The sequence below is a fragment of the Berghia stephanieae genome, chromosome 10, assembly GCF_034508935.2.
Source record: "Berghia stephanieae isolate SIO BIC M18660-M18661 chromosome 10, UCSD_Bste_1.3, whole genome shotgun sequence".
Taxonomy (NCBI): Eukaryota; Metazoa; Mollusca; class Gastropoda; order Nudibranchia; family Aeolidiidae; genus Berghia; species Berghia stephanieae.
In genome coordinates, this window is record NC_088369.1 from 10,010,607 (window position 1) to 10,023,106 (window position 12,500).

The 12,500-nt window shown below is 35.8% G+C and overlaps 2 protein-coding genes across 5 annotated transcripts in view; one reads left to right on the forward strand and one right to left on the reverse strand.

The window, feature by feature from the left end:
- Positions 1-6,499, reverse strand: part of LOC144956194 (choline-phosphate cytidylyltransferase A-like) — a 57,399-nt gene extending 50,900 nt beyond the window's left edge. The window contains exons 1-2 of the mRNA XM_078886620.1: positions 6,304-6,499; positions 891-996 (exon numbers count right to left, since the gene is read on the reverse strand). The gene's annotated coding sequence lies outside the window, so the exon portion shown is untranslated. The remainder of the gene's footprint in view (positions 1-890; positions 997-6,303) is intronic.
- The window catches only part of LOC144956203 (stimulated by retinoic acid gene 6 protein-like), a 744,310-nt gene that overhangs the window by 652,493 nt on the left and 79,317 nt on the right, over positions 1-12,500 (forward strand). The window lies entirely within an intron of this gene.

The following is a 12,500-nucleotide window of genomic DNA, read 5'->3' on the forward strand; positions in this document are numbered from 1 at the left end:
GTCTTGTTCATGCTGCATCTGTTTTAATATTGGTTGATTTGGTATCGAGGTTTTATTTTTTATTTTGTGTAAATAATGTCCAGTTTGTTTCCAGGCACCCAGCACTTTGGAGCTTCGACAAAAGACGCAATAGAAATACATGACATAACACCATTCTGAGGATAGCAAGTGATTGCTATTGTCCATTTCACGTTATAGAAACTGAGATAAACTCCGGCTCCATGGGTCGAATTGCCCTGAAGGACAACTTAAGTAAGTGTCATATATAGCGGCCAACTTTTCCATGAGAGCTAAAACGGGACACTTTAACTAATGAGCAATACCGTCATGACCCAAAAACAGCAGTATTTTTGGACTATTATCAGTGCTTCCTCCAAGAAATTATCAAAACGGGGGATTTTTTTTAGCAATGCGACCGCTGAAGGGGGGTCCGAGGGCATGCTCCCCCGTAAAATTTTAAAAATTGACATGCAATTAGAGCCATTTGGAGCCACTTTGGCATCAAAATTATGATTTTTGTTAAGCACTCCAATAAAAAAAAATTTTCTTGAAATTTTCTGCGGATATTTCTCTTGGTTTTTGACAAGTGCGGATTTTCCACTGATCATTAAAAATGCAGAAATCCGCATATAAGTGGAAAAGAAGAATCACTGTATTATATAATATGATATAATCTAGATTTTGAGCTTTTTCTGTTCCGTGTTTTAATTTGCCAGTCAAAAAAATCATAACCCTGGGAAATGCATGGATCACTTCCATACATAAAAACAAAACTTTTATTCTTTACATTTTTCTCCGTATTGCCAAATTTGTCCTGATAGTCCCGATGTTATCGGGACAGATGGCCGCTATGTAAAGTATCAACTTTACTCGACATTACTATTACTTACATTCTAAAATTGTCTGTGTTGTTCGCCTAGGAGTAAATATCAAAGTCAGAAACTGTCGTTGTGTCGATCTGTGATGTGAATTTTGTCAGTACTTTATTGGTTAGAACTGTGGAATGGAAACAAAAGGGTTTTTGTCATTCAAAATGCTGTGATTATAGTGGCTAAAAGATTAAGAATAAAAGAGAGTCTGTGGTCTTGTGACGAGCCATTGGCTTTTGGATTGAACAGTTGTGGGTTCAAATCCATGTGGATATTTTCCTTACATGGAGTTTAAGGGTACACAAGTACATCAAGTATGGCATTATCACATCAGACTTTAAATCAGATAGTATTGGTTACCAGTTACAGCTTAATAACCCACCTAGTGTGTCACAATATCAACAGGTTATTAACCAGAATGAGTTTTAGCTTATAATATAAGTACAATAATATAAGTATAAGGCATAGACATCAGAAGCATGTTTCTCAGGTGTGGCAAAGCAAACAAAATCTAGCTTAAGTGTCACTGCCAGTTGCACAAGCGTTCACAAGCCAGACTGCAGTCGACTGCCATGGCACTCGCCTGTGTCCCAAAGTTATTATAATTTATCGCAGTGCTGACAATCCTTGTCCATGTAAATGTGTACAATGGAGAGTCAAAAGGAGTAAGTTTCTGAAAAAAATACGTACAATCCTTCAAAAATGATAATTAGCACTAAATCTGATAATGGGCAATTAGACCATACTAGCACTATTATAATTGATATTTGAATTAATGGATAAACTCACTATTTATAAACTATAAATAGTATCCTCTTCCAGAATCCACTTATAGATCTGATATGACCCAGCCAGAAAATATTATAATATTGAATTCCCTATATGAAAGTCCAGGTCATCGGAATAAAAGTGTTTAAGTACACACTAAAAGAGAGTATTTTAAAAATCAGATATCATCGCCTAGGCATTCCATGAAGGAATATAGATAATCCATCAAACAAGATATTTGATGTCAAAATGACTTTGTTGTCCAAAGTGAGCCTGAAGCAGGGCTCAAACCTGGGTCCTTCCAGATCACAGTACAATGCCTAAACCACTCGGCCACTTCACTCCAAAAATGTGTATGATTGTTAAAAATGCTTAAATAGTAAAAATTTAATAATCCGTACAATTCTCAACAAAATACGTGAGGTTGGCACCAACGTTATCGTCATGTGCAACACGGGATAACGACATGGCAGCAATTGGCTGAGGAACGTTTGGTGAATCACAGCACTGCATAAGCAAGCTTTTGTCTTGATTTGTCCCACCTGAGCAGTGTAAATGTTGCTGCTCGAAGCCCAAAGAAATTTTTAAAATGTGAAATTGAATGTGATTTTATAAATATCTATTTTTCTATTTTAATTCGTGCTTCCTTACAAAAAAAAGCATACTATTTCCTGCCCCATCAATGTTTTTGTTTATTCGTCTTAACAACGCCACTACCACATCATCTCATTCATCTGTAGTGTTTCATTCATCCTATTTTGCTGAGAAACGGGAAACACGAAATGTCCATTTTATCTGTTTTCGTATATTAAATTGAAGCCTACATTCAATTTCACATTGTTATTTATCCCACCTTAGCAAGACACTGCAAGGGGAGGCGTGTCCCCTTGTGAAGAATAAAGGCATTCAAATCCTCCTCAGTGGTGCAATGATAGCACGTCTGACCAGTAAGCAGAAAGTCTGAGGTCAATCCCCAGTCAAGGAAGACTGATTTTTTGGGATGATTATTTTTCTTGTATTATTCTTTCCTGCTTTGTCATTACAATCATTCATTCATTGGGTATTTTGGGTCAACTGCAACACAGTGACTAATCCCAAACGGTGTTGGGAACAGCAGAATTTACCTATTCCCAACCGGTGTTTTCATTTATAAGCTAGACGACGAGACCAAGACAGCAAGATTTTATGTAGTCATGTGATCGGATTTCATTGTTTCACCGCATTTTCTAAAAAGCATTAGTAGGTAGCTAAAGGAGGTCACTAATTTTGTTTTGAATTGATTGCCTTGTACTAACTGGTAGCCAAGATGACAGGAAATATTGAAGTCCTAGTAGTAGTAGGAGCACTAGGCCCTATCCTATTGTGTTCATGTTTGGTGTGATGTTGAAATGACGATTCCACATTCCATTTCCTTCTCTCGCTAAACGACACAGCTAATTGAGGCCTACGGGCTTCATCACTATGGCTAGCACTATTCAGTATCTGATACTGAACAGTGGTTTTGTACTATTCAGTATCTGATATTGAAATAGTGGTTTTGCATTATTCAGCATATACAGTGTTTTTTCCGAAACCCGACAAAGTTATGGGACTTAGGCAGCTGTGGGGAGTGAATCTGGGACTCAGGGAAGTCTACACCAGTGGGGAGTGAACCTGGGACTCTGGGTTTCATAAAAAAGCAATACCAAGGAGGGGGAAGGGAATTACTTTTTTATGAATCACGCAGAAACCCGACAATATGCGGCAAAGTTATGGAAAGTAGGCAAACAGTGGGGATTGAACCTAGGACAGGGAAGTGTACACCAGTGGGGAGTGAACCTGAGACTTTGGTTTTCGGCGGGTTTCAGAGAGTTTAATATAAATTATAAAAGCAATTACTTTTTTATGAAACCCGACGAAACCTAGCAATATCCGACAAAGTTATGGTAAGTAGGAAACAGTGGGGAGTAAACCTGAGACTCTGGGTTTCGTAAAAAGGTATCTGATACTGAATAACCACTTCGTATATATATATATAATATATATATATATATATATATATATATATATATATATATATATATATATATATATATATATATATATATATAATATATATATATATGGTGGAAAACACAATAATGACAGGAAAAGCATTTTCTGCATGGGCAACATAATATATCAAAATCTAATTGAGATTTGGTGACTATAGTTGCTGTTTTTGATAGATCAACTATTCCTGGAGCTGTGGTAGCAAAATGGTGGCGAAATTTTGCTCCTATATATTTTTTTAGGATTTTTTACCGAGCAAAAGTGGCGTTTTGAAGACACGAAGGTTTTACTTTCGTTTTTAGAATGGATCAAATGAGGTAAGTGAATCAACAGTTTCCATTTAAAGTTAACTTTATGATTTGTTTTTAACAAAAGTTAGATGTATTAACTACAATTTGTATGATTTAAAAATTTAAAAAATTATCTCCATCTTTGTTTATAAGTTATTTTCTGCATATTATGTAATCGCGTTATTTTCGTGTCTCCGATGTGACAAAGGAAACTTAATTCTATATATTAGGCAATCTTTGAAATTTTTAACTACAAATTTGTTCATGTGACTAAAATTAGGTCCAGGAAACTTTTAAAATTAACAAAAAATAAAAAATTAACATTTTTATTTGTTTTTAGAGTGAATAATCGGGTATGGGAGATTTCGTGTCTTCGAATTTCTGCCCGTGCACCAAATTTCAATATCCTATTTTATTATTAATTATGAAAGAAAGTGTTTGAAAATTGATTGGAGACATTAATCTTGCTCTGGTTTTGTGTTTTAAACTTTGATTTTTGACTTGAAATTTTAGAAAAAGTTTTTTTGAGCAAAATAAAGTTTGGTGTCACCTGCGTGGGCACCATCTGCATGGGCACCAGGAATTCTGAAATGTGTAAACTTGGACATTGGTGATGAATATACAGTTCATAAATGTAAACTTTGGTAACATATGCTGAATATTTCAATGTAAGTACATATCTGAACATTTCTAGCTGTTTAAGAACACAAATTGCTAATCAATTGAATTTTGTAAAACAATTTATATTAAATATATTGATTCGCTCTCTTTCTCATATTTTTTGTGTCACCACAACATTCACTCTGCTTTCCGGGAGGATGCAGCGATGGCATCTGGACATCTGATCTAAAAGAATTTTATCCAGTATGAAAATTTTGATGAGCTACAATACAAGATACACAGGCTTGAGAGATTTTACTCCAGAACTGTGAGTTTACTAACCGATAGGGATAAAATCCGTAATAGCACCTAAGTACTGAATTACAGGTTGAGAGGAAAAAAATTCCATACACTTGCCAAAATGTTCTAGAAAAATGCAATTATAGACTTATTTATATATATATATCGCTTTATTAGATTCATATGCTAAATTATTTCATATCCTTACACTTGAACCTCTGTGATGTAGCAAACAAAAGCTGTAAGTGTGAGTTGTTGTTCTTAAGAACGCCTTTCTTATGCATAATTATAAGCCTTATTTTCTCAACAGAGTAATCAAATATATTTAAAGCAGTGGAAATCAAATATGCTTAAAGTAGTGCTCTTGTCAACAACTATGTCTTTATATATTGCTTTTATACCAGGTACTGGAGGAGAGGGAGTTTCACCGTGCAGTTCTCCCAAGGAATAGCGGTACTGGTACAATTTATTATGCGTATGTGCAGAGCAGAGTGTGTGATTGGTAAAAAAGGACCCTCCAGACATCTATTCCTGGGTTGTTGTCACCCGTCTTGTCAATACAATTGAAAACAAGGACCCATTTTTTTTTTCAAAGTTGAAATGAGTTAAAAATATTACAAAAAATTTTTTTTCGTTATTTGTATCATGTAATTATCCCCCTTGTTGTATAATAAAGTTAATTTCAATACAAAATACAAAAGATATTCTGTTTGTTATTTATTTGAAACAATTGGACCTGTGTACATGTATTTTGAGTCATTTGTCACTTCAGATTGTTAAAATTTCTTTTCATTTTGCCTTTCCGTGTAAACCGGGGTCACCGTTGATCGACCTACTTTTTAAAGTTACATAATCGTCTCCTGCTCATAACTTTTACAAATTCTGAATCCTCATATTTTAAGCTTTAAAATGATATATGATACTTATTTGTAGATAAAAGATGGAAATTGACAAAAATGGGCCTGTCAAAGTAGATAATTTCAGGTCTTGTCCGTTTTCCGCCATATATATATAATTTGTATAAATTAGTATAAAATATAAAATGTTCTAAATTTTAATTTTAGACTTTTGAAAATGGGCCGATTTGATCGGTCCCGTCACAAAAGAGTAACAGAGGGAACCTGCAAATTTTCTGCCCTGTGTCACTTCTTGGGTTGGGAATACGCAAATTGTAAACTGTACTGTATCTGTATCCCAAGGCTTGGGATACCGCAACACCGGTTGGGAAAAGGCATATTTTACAAGCACAGCCCAACTATCATTCGTTTTTTCAGTTACAAACTTGACTTTACATGTCCGTTCAGTCCATAAATAGGCAGGGGGGGGGGCGGTGGCTGTGGACTGCTGAGATTGAAGTCTGACCAGAGAAGAGAGCTCGAATCTGAAACGGGACTGTCTACAGTCTACACAAGACAAGACACTGGTCCAATGGTCATGGTACTTACCGAAACAAAGCATCGGTGTATTCTTAAATCATTTTATCAAGCATTCAATACAATGCACTTTCGTCTCTCGACAAGTTATCTAACTTTATGACTCATAAGTACAAGACCTTTGGCTAAGGTCTTATTAACTTATGTTGAAATAACGTTATGATCTGCTGTCCACATAAGTCAATCGGATGTTTACTACGTCATTTGTGTTTGTGTTGGAACTCTTCATTGAAGAGTAAAATTAAGGTCTGCTACTTTGCTTTTGGTGGCTTCTCGTGGTTCGACCGATCGCTCGAATTCACAGTAACCGACGTGCACTTATTTGCAGGTCTGATAACCAAATTTATTATGGGCTCATTGTTGTAAATGGAAATCTCAAAAAAATGAGTATTATCCATTCCAACAATGTTAAATAGGCCCATAATTGCGTTCGGGTGACAGACTTGCAAAATGTACACGTCGGCCTTATCTAAATAAATTTTATAAGAGCACAATGCTGTTTAAGGCTTGATTTGTTGGATAAAATGATATATTATAGCATGTAGTAGGTAGGTACTTATTGCTCTTGAGTTTGAGTGTAACAATATCTTTGTGTTGGGTAGGTGTGACATTTCAGGAAAAATCCTGAAAATTATGGTCGGTAATGAGAGATTGAAACAGGAATATCGCAATATAATAATAATATAATAATAATAATAATAATAATAATAATAATAATAATAATAATAATAATAATAATAATAATAATAATAGTAATAGTAATAATAATAATAATAATAATAATAATAATAATAATAATAACAATAATAATAATAATAATATAATAATAATAATAATAATAATAATAATAATAATAATAATAATAATAATAATAATAATAATATAATAATATTGATGATGATGAGGATGATGATGATGATGATGATGATACTAATAATAATAATAATAATAATAATAATAATAATAATAATAACAATAATAATAATATTACTTTATAACATCCCAAAAAAGGACATTCGTTTGTTTTTTTTTTTGTACAGACGTGTTATGATTTACACAGTAAAATAAATAGATAATGGAAATATAATGTATATATAAATAATGAACGGTTTCACAGCCAGAGTTGTGCTTTATATATGAATAATGTCAACACTGTATGGTTAAAATTGTCACTGTAAATTAAAAATTGTGAAGATTGCAAAACAAATAAATTAATATATATACACCTGAGCCTGAGATTTTTATATATCGCAATATTGACCAAACGTGCTCAAAGCGCTTTACAAAGGGTCCCTAACATGTAGAACGAGACATGACGCCTGTTAGGCGATATTGCAATTTTTCCGGACAGAGGCAACGCGGTTAACAGCCAGGTACTCATAATATTACGACTGAGTACAGTTAGAAAATGTGAGTAAAGAGTCTTTTCCAAGGACTCAACTATGCGCCGAGCGAGGCTCGAACCCAAGACCTTCCGATCCGAAAGCGAGAGTCAGACCACAAGACCACATAGTCGCAATGGGCACGATCTATATTACATTTCCATGTTCTCGAGGTCATTGGTCACATAGCAAAGTGTGCTCAAAATGACCCACATAGTGAAAAGTGTTCACTGTTTGAAAATTTCCGACGTCACAATTGGTCATTTTGCTGAACATGACTCATGGGTAAGTTACAACTTTCATAAACAAGCAGCGTGTTTACATTTATTGAGAAATGTCCAATCGTTGTACAACAAAAAACCATGTGATCAATGACTAGGTTGGACGAAAACATGAATATATAGTATGCGCTTGGCTAAGAAGCTCATAACATTGCCATCCGGAAGTATAAGGGACCAACACACAAAACTGTGTGTATCCATGAACGTTTATAGTCGGGTTAATGCAGTTCAGTGAGCATTATTCATAAACGCGGATGGCAAAATACAATAACAAAGACCTGAGTGACGTCATCTTCGAACTATCTATAGATAGAATGCGCTTGGCCAAGGAGTTCACAACATTGCCATCCGGAAGTATAACGGACCAACACACAAACTCTGTGTAACCATGAACTTTTATAGTCTGGTTAATACAGTTTAGTGAGAACAACTCACAAACGCGGATGGCAAAAACAATAACAAAGGCCCGAGTGACGTCATCTGCATACTATCTATAGATCGCACCCATTCACTTAGAACTCGTCCTCAACTCTTGTACTGTCCTCTACCCCTCGAGATCTTTGGTATTTTCAAAAGTCGAAAAAAAAATTAATTATCCATACTCAATACTATTCCATGGGCATATTAACGTTCCATGTGCTCGAGCTCATTGGTCACATTTAAAAATTTAATCTATAGACAGTATAAAGTGACGTCACTCAGGTCTTTGTTATTGTTTTTGCCATCCGCGTTTGTGAGTTGTTCTCACTAAACTGTATTAACCAGACTATAAAAGTTCATGGTTACACAGAGTTTGTGTGTTGGTCCGTTATACTTCCGGATGGCAATGTTGTGAACTCCTTGGCCAAGCGCATTCTATCTATAGACTAGACACAGGAACACTTTAAGACCTATCTCTATAGATAGAATGCGCTTGGCCAAGGAGTTCACAACATTGCCATCCGGAAGTATAAAGGACCAACACACAAACACTGTGTAACCATGAACGTTTATAGTCAGGTTAATACAGTTTAGTGAGAACAACTCACAAACGCGGATGGCAAAAACAATAACAAAGGCATGAGTGACGTCATCTGCATACTATCTATAGTTTAACGTCATTTTAAATGCTTGTTTGCTCCTGGTAAGTTTTCGTTAGTAGAAATCAAGGAAACAAGTGATCCCATTGGTTGAACTGTTGAATACAACTCACGATTTGGTTTCTTTTATGGCCCAAGATTTCTCTTTTGACGTCATTTTTTGGTCAGTGAAAGTTTACGATGGCTACGATTAACCAGTCTATAGATAGTATGCGCTTGGCTAATAAGCTCATAACATTGCCATCCGGAAGTATAACGGGCCAACACACAAAACTGTGTGTATCCATGAACGTTTATAGTCGGGTTAATACAGTTCAGTGAGCATTACTCATAAACGCGGATGGCAAAAAACAATAACAAAGACATGAGTGACGTCAACTGCATACTATCTATAAACGTTTAAGGTTACACATAGTTTTGTGTGTTGGTCCGTAATGCTTCCGGATGGCAATGTTGTGAGCTTCTTAGTCAAGCGCATACTATCTATACCGTGGAACGGACAACAGCAATTGCTTGATACCTTTTGGATAGGACACTAGTCTATCGCAAAGTACTTTCCGCCAGATCTGACAGACCCAGTTACCAAATCATTGCTGGATGGACAGAGGATGAGTCAGCATTTAAAAAATCAAGCCTGCATCCGGGATCGATCTCGGCCCCTTTGCTTGTGAAGCGTGTGCTCTGCTTACTGAGCTATTGGGGACCCCCATGTACATAGTCAACTACCTTTAAACATGTAAACATTTTAAAATAGTAGCTTTGATCATACGCTTATAAGTTGGAATTATTGTCTCAGAAAATATAAATGTAAATAATGATGGGGTAAAAATAACCAGGGCCAAATGCCGAGATAGTCGGTGTTAGGGCTGAGAGAGCTAGTGCGCTTTACAAGGGGATCTCAAGCCAACAGTAACACTTCATGCGTAGAACGAGACTCGACGCCTTCAAGAAGCTATTTTTATGGTAATGTTTGAAATGGGAGCGATCTATATTCATGTTCGTAAAAGCAGGTCATCAATCACATGATTTGTTGCTGTCCAACGATTGGATATTCCTTAACAATTTAAATACGCTGCTTTGTTTACAAATGTTATAAACATACCCATGTGTCAAACTGGATCAAGTGACCAGTCTTGATGTTAGATATTTAAAAAGCTGTGAACCCTTTTTCACTAAGTGGGTCACTTTGAGCACATTTTGCAATGTGACCAATGACCTCGAGCACATGGAAAGTTAATATAGATCATGCCCATTGAAAGAGACAGCGCTGTTGCCGGTCAGGGACTCGTTCTCGCACTCAGAGCGGACACAAACCAAGGACCTCTCGGTACGAAGGCGAGTGTCACAGCACTAGAGTTTTATATAGAGCAATCTCCACGAAAAGGTGCTCAAAGCGCTTTACAAGGTTACTCTAGCCAACAGCAATAGTACTTAACATGTAGGATGAGACACGATGCCTGTTTGGCGGTATAGCAATTTTTTTCCGTCAGAGACAACGCTGTTGACGAGGTACTCATTTTACACCTGTGTGCGGTGAGAAAATGTGAGTAAAGAGTCTTTTCCTTGGACTCAACTATGCGCCGCCTAGAGTGGGACTTGAACCCAAGACCTTCCAATCCGAAGGCAGCAGCCTCTTATGGTTCTCACACTACTATGTTATGACGATCGACCCAATCAGCAAAGTCCGGTCCGCATTCGTGCACCGTCGCGAACCCGCCGGGTAGCATCGTCACAACACACCGTTCGACTAGATGCTCTGCCGTCTCGGGTTCTTGCCCACAGCGGGTATATATTGGACAGGTAGAAAGACCCCACCGATGTAACGCGAACGTCTACCACGAGACCACATAGTATAGTCACACAAACCCATAACAGAAGACTTACACAACATGTTTGATTGTTCTCTGGCTACAGGTTAAAGGTCAAATATGATGTATTTTATGAAAAATAAAAGATCTCAAAAGATGATTATGAAACAGTACGAGACAAAACAGAGAAGAAAAAAATACAAGGGAAATCAAAATACAAGACAATAAAAGAAAAAATGAAAAACACCCCCCCCCCACCCCCCCCCCCCCAAAAAAAAAAAAAATCGGCCTGCCTCGACAGTGGAATTTTCAGATCTTTATCTCACAGTGTCTGATCCTTACTTAGTTACTTTGATATTTCTGAAATGACGTCGTGAACGTTAAGAAGTAACAAGTCTAGGTGTGTTACTTGAAGGAGGTCACTTGAGAAACGAGTACTCGACTCGCTGTGCTCACAGGATGTTGTGTACACATTCATTATACTCCAGATAATGGTAATGTGTATTATGTACTATCCGCTTAACAGAACCTTTTTTCTGATAATAATAATAATAATAATAATAATAATAATAATAATAATAATAATAATAATAATAATAATAATAATAATAATAATAAATAATAATAATAATAATAATAATAATGAAATTAACGACAAACCGTGTGAAATAAACTACCTTTATTCATCCCCAATGGAAATTTATTTTCTTGAGGGTATATTCCATAGCAAAACTGAAATACCCCAGGCGTCAGCCACGGTGAAACGACGCAAATTGAACTAGTGCATGGTGGCTTGAAAAAGGCCACACGGTGATGCGGGGAATTGAACCTGGTACTTCTGGGTACGAAGCAAAGACCAGAACGCTATGCCACGCTTACCCTGAACTCTTATGCAGAGCAATACTGTGGATTCTCCATCTTCGATGCGCCTCACAGTGGTTCATAACTGTTTCCTTCACAGGTTATTTGGAACTAATTTCTCATTTCATACATCAGGTTATTGTCCTGACGTACACTGTAAAAAGTAACCAAAAAAAAAAAACAAAAAAAAAAAAGAACACTTATTGACATCAAACATTTTGATCAGAAAACTCGTCCTTCAAATAGCGATCGATTAAAAAAGCCCTCGCTCATCTTGCAGAAAACTCAAACTGGGTTATCTTTGAAAACTTCCTCTAAAACAAATGGTCTTTTTGATGTCAATGGCGCTAGTCGCCACAGCGTCAAGATCATTTCTTTTCTTTTTCTATTTTCTTTTTTTTTTTACCATCCATTTTTATATAATAATTAAAAAAAAAATTTTAAAAATAAATAAATAAAAATAATAATAATAATAATAATAATAATAATAATAATAATAATAATAATAATAATAATAATAATAATAATAATAATAATAATAATGAAATTTATTTATATTGCGCCCACTCCTCTATACAATAAAGCTCTAGGCGCATAACAATAACTTCAATCCATTCAAATTTCTCTCTCTCTCTCCACACACACACACACACACACACACACTAACTCTCTCTCTCTCTCTCTCTCTCTCTCTCTCTCTCTCTCTCTCTCTCTCTCTCTCTCTCTCTCTCTCTCTCTTTATGACTAATTATAAACTATATTAACCAGACTATAAAAGTTCATGGTTACACATAGTTT